Source organism: Anguilla anguilla, chromosome 7 (assembly GCF_013347855.1).
Source record: "Anguilla anguilla isolate fAngAng1 chromosome 7, fAngAng1.pri, whole genome shotgun sequence".
Classification (NCBI taxonomy): Eukaryota; Metazoa; Chordata; class Actinopteri; order Anguilliformes; family Anguillidae; genus Anguilla; species Anguilla anguilla.
This window is the reverse complement of record NC_049207.1, coordinates 44767478-44776974: the sequence shown is the minus strand read 5'-3', so window position 1 is coordinate 44776974 and position 9497 is coordinate 44767478.

Here is a 9497-nt window from a genome sequence, read left to right as displayed (position 1 = left end):
AGGGGAAAAAAACACTAAAGAAAGAATGAATAATGTTATCACCAATCAACCCACTCACATCCCCATTACTGTTCAGACCATATAAGGAATATTCAGAAAGATCTAATGGAAATGGAAATCATTTGAAATACAGACAGTTGCCAGCTAGTTTTTAAAAAGCACATTCTAAAAAGTCTATCAGTACAACTAAAATAATATAATCAAAAGGTGACTGATGAATCAACGAATGCTATATAGTTTCAGATACAAAGTAATTCTATGTGACCATCTCTATTATTTCGTCCTTTTTTTCTAATATTCTTCACATTGCTCAAAAAAAGAATAATGATTGACTTATTGACTTAAAAAAAAATGTTCTTTATGGAGTTCATCCATCATATTAAATCTGTGTGCATGTTATAGAAAATCTATGGTCTGTTTTCTCAATGTTAAGTTAAATTCCATAATAAGACCTCTTCATGAAATGTCCCAGGCATAAAATTATGTAACAATTTCCTGACACCCATACTATATCTATATGTGTATGTTCTATCATTTTAAATCCACAATCCATTGTAACAAACTTTATCTATTCAATTGCTCTCACATTGGTTTCTACGCTGCCAATACACATGGATGGTTTGAATGAAAGTTTGCCAAATCTCTTTGAGGAGGACGGATGCTGTGAATGCCTTTCAAGAAGTTTGGAACAAGAACTGTGTGCGTACTATGATACGTAAATGCCAGTAAAGCAGATACAGAATAAAAATGGCTGGAAGCCAAATGGGAAAATCTTTTGCAACATTTAGTGTATTTAATATATTTTATTTGGCAGGGATACTAGACGCTTATCAGCGTGTGTTCCTGGTTTGGCGATAAGAAGTGAATGGTGCCATGGTAAAATGGTACCTGGTAAAATAAAATAAAAAATTAATAAATTATATATATATATATATATATATATATATATATATATGACTTGTTACAGAGGTACAGTTCTTGTTCACTTTTGAAAGAGTACTTTTTTTTTCAGTCCAAGATCACATGCAGTACTTTTCAGTATTTCAATTTTAATTTGGTCAATAACATTTTATTCAACACGTGTACATCACCATAAATGTAAATATTAATGTCATCTAATCGAAAAAAGCAAATAATAAATAGTCTAATATTATATGAAATTGTAGAGAAGTTCTTTAATTAGAAAAAAAAAAAAAAAACTTTTCATGGAAAATGGATTCATGTTGGAGGAGGACCAGGAGATAGTTAAAGGCTTGCAAGGAGTTCTGGTTAATATGGATGAATACTGGCAAGAAAACAAAGAGTGCAAAGTTATGTGCAGTCAGAGAGCAGGATTATTCTACGTGAGCCCGAGGGAAGGATAATGGGGCCTTTGGAATGTGGCTATAGGAAAGGATTGAGTAAAGCTGGAGAGAGGGGGAAAAACACAAATGGAAAAGTCAGACGAAATAACGGAATAGCAAGTAGAAAGAAAATGCCTATTAGTGGATTTAATTGTATTTATTATTATGCATTTGTGAAATAATGGGCTTGCCATGGTTCTCTTTTTGGACCTTATACTTATAAATCGATTCTTAAAAGCAGATCACTCTATATAATTAATGATTGTTCCAGAACAAAAGTGAAAAAACGCATTCCCACAGTATCTGTCCTGAATACATACCCCAACATCTATCCTAGGATATACCCCTATGACCTACTAGTATTCTTTGCCAAATGGAATTGAACTGCAGGAAATTCAAATAAATGTACAAGAGAAGACAAAAAACAAAGCTTCTCTGAAGCAGAGATTGATGTGCTATTTAATGGAAGTACAAGGCAAAATCATATTTTATTCAGTAGTGTAATTGGTGGTGTCAGTGCCAGGGAAGACTAAAGCCTGGCAGGATATTACTGTTGGTGTAAACGCTGTGTCTCATGTTCTGCATACTATGCAACAGGTAAAACAAAAATGGCTTGTATATAAAATTTTATATAATTTGAACAATTATAATTTATTAAAATAGTTATAATTATTTATTTAAATTATTTAGCTACTCTATTTAATCCAAATAAAAGTTGAGTGAATGAAATCATACAAACACGCAAAACAATGCACACAGTATGACTGGTTTACACACACAGTATGACTAGTTTAGAGCACTTGTGCAATTTGTTCGGATCCTATAAACAAACTGACATAAAAAACTGATAAATCCCACATTATTAGCATAAATGCATTCATAAACGAATTACGATCAAATTTTTTCGGCTCACGTTTGATAAACGAGGCCAGTTGGAATCTTTAAAATGTGTTTTTTATTTACTTAAGCGTTGTTTTAAGTTGTTACTCAAATGCTCCACATCTATTGTAGTTCTCTTCAAATTCTATACCGCATTTATGGTCACAGTGAGCCCCACAGGGACTCACATGGATGTGACTTGCAAATGTCAAGCCAGGATTTTAAGTTTACTGTTCATGATCGTTATGGACAAGATTTATTTTTTAAGCTTTATAGTTTGCTTCATCCCAGATGATCTAGGTGGTGGGACATGACAGAAACTAAATTTTAATGTGATCTGTTATTTTGGTATGTTTTTAAATCGTTTTTTTTTTTAGTTCCCACATATTTTTGCAGTTTTCTTTTTATGCTTTTCTAGTTTGAAGTGTCATCTGTTCAGTCTTCTGGACTAACCATTTTTACTTTAAAATGATATTTAATTAAATAACTTTTGGGGTAATTTCAAAAAATGGAATGATATTTTGTGGAATATTGGCCATACTATTTACTGAGTCTCCTTAAATGTCCTTGCATGTTGGCTGGCTTCCAGACAATGGAAGATGGTGTCTCACAAACTCTAATTTACATCTTTGTGGGATGTTCAGGATATCAGGATACCATGACAGTGATCACTGTTCTTGTGATCAGTGAGTGATTAGTTATTTATGGGAAGACCATTATGGGTGGTCCTGTAAATCATGGACACATGCATTATAAGTTTCAACTGGAGTCTCCACTGCCTTACTTTGTCTGATGTGCCTGTGTATTGCACTGATCAATTTTCATCTCTTGAATAAATCATAAATCGAAATCATAAATCGGAAAATCTGAACATGGTCATTACTGTATGTACTGTACTATGCTTACTGTAAATATCAAAAAGTAACTGATAAGTAAATATTGTTATTATCTATAAATTTTTGTGGGAGGCATGATATTCTAAAGCAGAGAACAGTGCTACTCTATGATACATTCGACTTATGATATCCCATGTGATTTCAGTTCTTATTAGCTAATGACTAAACCATTTTACAGACCCAAGTGTGCCGGTAGCTAAGCAAAGTGGTTGTGGTAGCCTGCTCCTGGAAAACGTAATATTTGGAGTTGCTGGGTGTTTATTGCATCAGTCAAGTTCAAGAGCATGGACAAGTCCCACGGACTGGGATCAGACCATGACCAGTGCCAAATTTAACAGGTATAGCTGGTGGCAACGTTGCCTGTGATTAAGGAGGATTTGGACAGCAGAGATCCTTTGTGCTCGCGGGTCAAGTGGGTGCCTGCTAGTCCACCAGTTAATCTGCACGTGAAGTGCCTTCCTCAGACTCCTCTGTGCACAAGCCAGGGTTGTGAGCTGCTGTGTGATAAGAAGTTCTGTTTGCCTGCCTGCTCACCCACATCCATAATGTAGGTTACAGAAATAATAAGCAATGATATATTAGATCAGCCATTCCAAATGAAGGGAAAAAAGAAGGAAAGAGCATTAGAAAATGAATAATGAGAAACTGGACCACTGAGTCAGTGAAATGAGCAGCAAATCCTGGCATATGCCTGAATGAGCATTCATTGATTTTGTATTGGAGCGTTTCACAGCATTTAACACTGACTGCTGCCATCACTGAATCATCATTTTATTAATATCGATTGTACTTTATAATGTCTTTGATTCTCATGTTTAGTTATAGATTCAAATGTTTCTCTTGTGAGAACTGCATGATTGACATCCTTTGTAGTGCTTACATTTGTAGGCTTTCTTAATCCAAATCAGTTTATTACATTCTGTTCCCATAAAATACTTTGTTCCATGAAATATGTTGTGGTGGACTGTTGAAAGGAAAGCGGAAGGGAAATATCATAGGTAGAAAGATATTTGTAACATCAACTGTCCAAGTGTAGGTTTGAAATAAGGTATTCATTTTTTCTCTACATGGCGATCACAATTACAATGATTGACATTTTTATCAGCTCAGCGATGGACCACCATCCTCTATCAAGCATACATGTGCATCATCAATACCATAGAAATAATAATATGCTTCATACCACAGAAATAATGATATGCTCACACCATGTGAGTCATGCATGCATGAGTATGGCTTTCTCTGAAGGAAAAAGGAAAAAGACAGGAAAGGACAAATGACTGCAAATGTCAAGGGCTTGCATGTCGATATGCAGAACACATAAGTGGAATAATTCTTGTATTATGCATTTTTAAAGTAGCTGAACTCATACATCTTACCCTGGCATTGGATGCAAGTAATTCATTTCAAATGGAGCCCCATTAAATTACCCTGTTACATCATGAAAACATAGTTTCATTTAAAAAGGCCACAACCTTGATCATGCATAGATAAAATTTGAATGTGTAATACCTGTGCATCAACTACTATTACCAGGAAACAAATGAGACTGCAAACTGTCGCTTTTACAGTAGTTCAGATTTTTATAATAAGTCGACATGTGGGACAAGCCATGCCTTTTTATCTGTCAGGATTGCTTTTGGTTATTGTTTGTCCATCCAACAAAACACTGAACACTACCTGCTGAGACAGCTTTGAAGCTACAAATGCCACACACTGAATCAATGTGCAATACAATATCCAACTCTCAGATATAATGGAATATATAATGTAATTTTCGAGAATATAATTCAGATATAGAACGCCATCACACTTGTTAATCTGCTACTTGAAATGCTCTCGCATGCAGAATAAATATATTGAGTCTCTAGCAACACACATCTTGTAGCTGAAGAGCCTTCAGTTTCCCAGATGAAAAAAGCTGCTCAGGCAATCCGGCCCACAGGTTTGATCTGTGGGTGAGAACTCTTGCTTCAAGAAGTCTTATAACATAATCTAGATTAACTCATGATTTGTGATTGGTGGCGCTGTAGTATAATTGTTAGTGAACTGGGCTTGTAACTTACAGGTTACATGTTTGATTCACAGCTGGGACACTGCTTTTGTGGTCCATGACTAAGGTATAGCAATTAACCTGATTGGCTTCAATATGTATGCAGCTGCATAAATGACTCCTACGTAAAAAATGTAACAGCTGTGTAAGTCATTCTGGATAAGATTGTCTGATAGGTGCCTGTATTGATATGTCAGGTGATTTTTAAAAGCAAGTGTCAGTACATAGAAAAAGATTCTTGAAGAACATCCAACATCAGGCAGGGGAATCTTGACATGGGAAAAACTTTAGAAACAAATGAAAAGGATCACTAAATGCAAATAATCAAGATTTTTCTTTAGCTTTGTTCTTAAAGCTGCAGCTAACTGCAGTTGTTTGCCTTCTCCTGGGCATCACAGTGAATCAGGCTGAGCTGAACTAATGGACCATTACTCAAGTGTTTACAACCTGGGAGTGCTCAGATGTAGAACAACGTGCCTAAGCCTGGCAGAGGTTGTCATACGTTGTATAATGCTCTTAAATCATGCATGCGCATTCGTAGCAATGGTGGCAAGTCTCATTCCTGGCACCTGAGCTTATTCTAGCGTCTCAGCTCTCTCAACAAACGGCATATGGAGCCAGTTTGAACCAATACATCACCCAACAGAACACAAAGGAGTCACAATCACCCAAGGCAACTGTCTGACTCGTGTCTTTGTGCTGATGGTAGTGCACACCATTTGACACAATATTCGCAACATCCGCATTTTGACATGCTTAGCTGGTGTGCGTATAGCATTCTGACACTATAAAAATTGGACACTGTGGGCAAAAACTGCTGTTGATTTTGTCCTTGGCACGATCGTGCACAACACATAAGGTTCAAGACTCAGCTGCACTCAAACTTCCAAGTAATGGCTTGCAGACTGTACCAAGTACATGATCAGAGAATGCTGTATCCTGTCCAGATGAGCTTGCCAAATGTAGCTTCTGAATCATTATTTCAGCCCAACAGACATTTCCCTTTCTGTTCTTGGTTTATGAAAATCACTGAAAAGGGGTATAGGAGACAATTGTTAAACTGACTCTGCAACAGTAAATATGGCTACTATTCATACTGTCATGTTCAGCTTTTATGACAATCGCAGGGACAATGACAGGGGGTCTGATCTTATGCCTTGAAATGTCTAAAATACATGATTTTTTTTTTTTTTTTTGCATGCATGCATGTAGAATAGCTTTCCAATTTGTACAGAGAGCAAAATGATGAGCTGTAAGACTGACAGTGCCTTATGCAATGGTGTTCACATGTTACAAAATAACAATCTACTCAAGCAGTGTTAACTTGCACAATATCGCTGCTGTCATAGTCTACTCACAAGGGTCTGAAAAGGCTACATTTGTGTGATCAGTTCCAGTTCCACTTAAAATAAAATCTCACAGGTTAAGGTAATACATTTATTTTTCAATGTTTTCTTTTGTCTATGACTATGTCTATTTAAAAAAAAAGAAAAAAAAAAGAAATTAAAGTTCAACTAGCATGTTACAACAACTGGCTCATCTACTGTTTAAAATGCAGAACTTTTGTGATGGCCAATTACAGAATTGTAGCTTCAGGGAATGCCACCAGGTGTCTCTAGCCTCAAAGCAAATATAGCATTAAAAATGTACAGAACTGGAAACAGTTCATTTAGTAATGCAAAAATGTAATAACTTCTAATAAAAATGTTTATTCTTTGAACAAAACATATATGGTTGATAGCAACATGACATTTCTTTATCAACTTAAGGATAAATGCGGTGCCAGCCAGATGAATGTGGATTCCTAACCGGAAAATGAAGTCTTTTCAGGAAGGAAAAACAAAATAAAATGTGTCCATTTTAATTTTTGGGTATTAAGGAATCAATGTATTATTTATAGGAGAGATGCAAATACTGACAGATTTAATAATCTACACACAAACCTTTTCAGTATCCCATTATTCCGGAAAGAAAATATGATTATAGGTTTTTAGAAGCACTCTTACTCCATCTTGGTTGTTATGACATTTACTTAAAGCTGTCTCCTGTGGGAAAACAGCTAATTGCCTATTTCCTATTGTCACCAACAAACTGCTAAATTTTCATCACTTTTGTATTGATAGAAGCTAATAGGGGGAATTGGGACTTGACACTTCATGTTCTGTGAGACTGGAAAGGGAAAGCAAAGCTGACATTTCTGCAGTCTTCCACTGTGTAAGGTGAGGTATGCTCTGCAATCAATATAAGGCTATAGTGTGCTTTATTTGAATGAATAAATCAACCAACAATAAATACTATTTTCCAAATATATATTAGTCTGGAAAGAAATAAAGTGTCACAAATTATTTAAAGAATAATAAATGTCTAAGTATGATGTCCTGCCGCATTAATGTGATGTATGTGTCCGGAGGAAGCGATGCACGCTGGTATAAATCAGTTTATTCTTTTAAAGCCTGGGTTTACTTTTCTTTATAGCCTGAATGTGACACATCAATCTGGTGTAGAAGCCTACACTGCCTTCATATTGCATGACTGTGATGCTCCAGAGGGTTAGCGCATCTCTGCTTTAACTGTTTACTGCGTGTTTCTTCCGTGTCAGAGCATCAGGACCACCGGGGAAGTGTCAGATGAGAGGGACCGAGAAGACAAAACACCGAGCTTTGCAGACAAAAACTATGTTTGCAGGGGGGGGGAAGGAGAGAAATATTCCATGCATTAAGGTGCTGACAGCAGCCTGCAGACTCAGGGGTGGAACATGATACTTTCTTTTACACAGAAAAGCCGGGCCTGGGACTGAAATGCACAGGGGATCTCTAAACATGACTGTTAGCTCGGGCCACTCAGTTGCCTACCTACTGTATCATGGAAACTAACGGCACAGATTGGCTTTAGTCTGCAACTCGTTAAAACATTGTTTCTGATTTCACAGCGAAGGGAAGGTTGAAAAGGCCTTTTTTTTTGCAGGCTGGCTATTTTAGAGTTCTGACATGGAGGTAAATTGTTATACCATTGCATCATGTCTCAGGCATTAGAACCAGTTCAATGTGTACACACTGATTTAACTCTGTGGGCCTGACAGAACACTAACAGTGACTCCTAGCTTATGGAATCAATTTATTGACAGTTAAGAGATGAGAGTAACCACTTTTTATTTAAAAAAAAAAACATTTTATATATGTATTGTGTGCAGTCACAAATTGGAAACAGAAGGAAAGAAGGCACAGTGTCTTTAGCTTTCATATAACAAATTGAGAAGTTTTAGCACTTCCCAGAGGACACATTCATTAAATGGTAAATGGACTGCATTTATATAGCGCTTTTATCCAAAGCGCTTTACAATTGATGCCTCTCATTCGCCAGAGCAGTTAGGGGTTAGGTGTCTTGCTCAAGGACACTTTGACATGCCCAGGGCAGGGTTTGAACCAGCAACCCTCCGACTGCCAGACAATCGGTCTTACCTCCTGAGCTATGTCGCCCCAATTAATTATTGCAGATTATTCAAAGTAATTTTCAGTATGGCACAAGAGGAAAAACAAGGGTGAGATGATAAAATGGCTAAATGTAATTAATGACTGCTTATGATTCACGGTCTTAATGAGGGATGATACGTGGAAGATTAATTGTTTTTAAATATTTTTCTAACGTCTTCCCCTTCTGGGACATAACAAATACCCATCTCATCAGAAGATGTATCTATATAGTATTGTTTAGGATCCATTAAAAGAATGTGAAATTTACTGTTGATTACTCTATTGAACTGCAAATCCGTCTTATACTCACATGCTTTGACACGGGAGATAATGATCCAAACGTTGCCTTATTGTAATCACACTGTATACAACAGGGAGCACTTCCACACATGTTGGGACCATTTGTGTTCTGTGAAATGTGTACCGTGCAGACATACATTTTCAGTGGATGTCTTGGATACTACACCATAGAGCACTTCATTTTTGTTTGTTGTTGATACTACTACTACAAGGCCACTAATAATAATAATAATAGCAACAACAACAACAACAACAACAACAATAATAATAATCATCATCGAAATTCAGGTTTTAATGTGGCATGCAACTGTTTAATTGGCAAGCTGTGGAAACACACAATGGATGTTAATTGGGAATTTAGATTTTACTTGTTTGTTATCCCATTGATACAAGACAGACGAAGCTTTTTTGTGTTCATTGCGTCTCAGTTTTGCAAAATCAGAATTGTTACTGTGTTGTGCTTGCAAGGCCCTGAAACCGCACTTTAAAATTAAAACGAACAACATGGAGGAAAATATCTGCGATTCCAGTTACCGTCAATAGCTGCAACTGAACC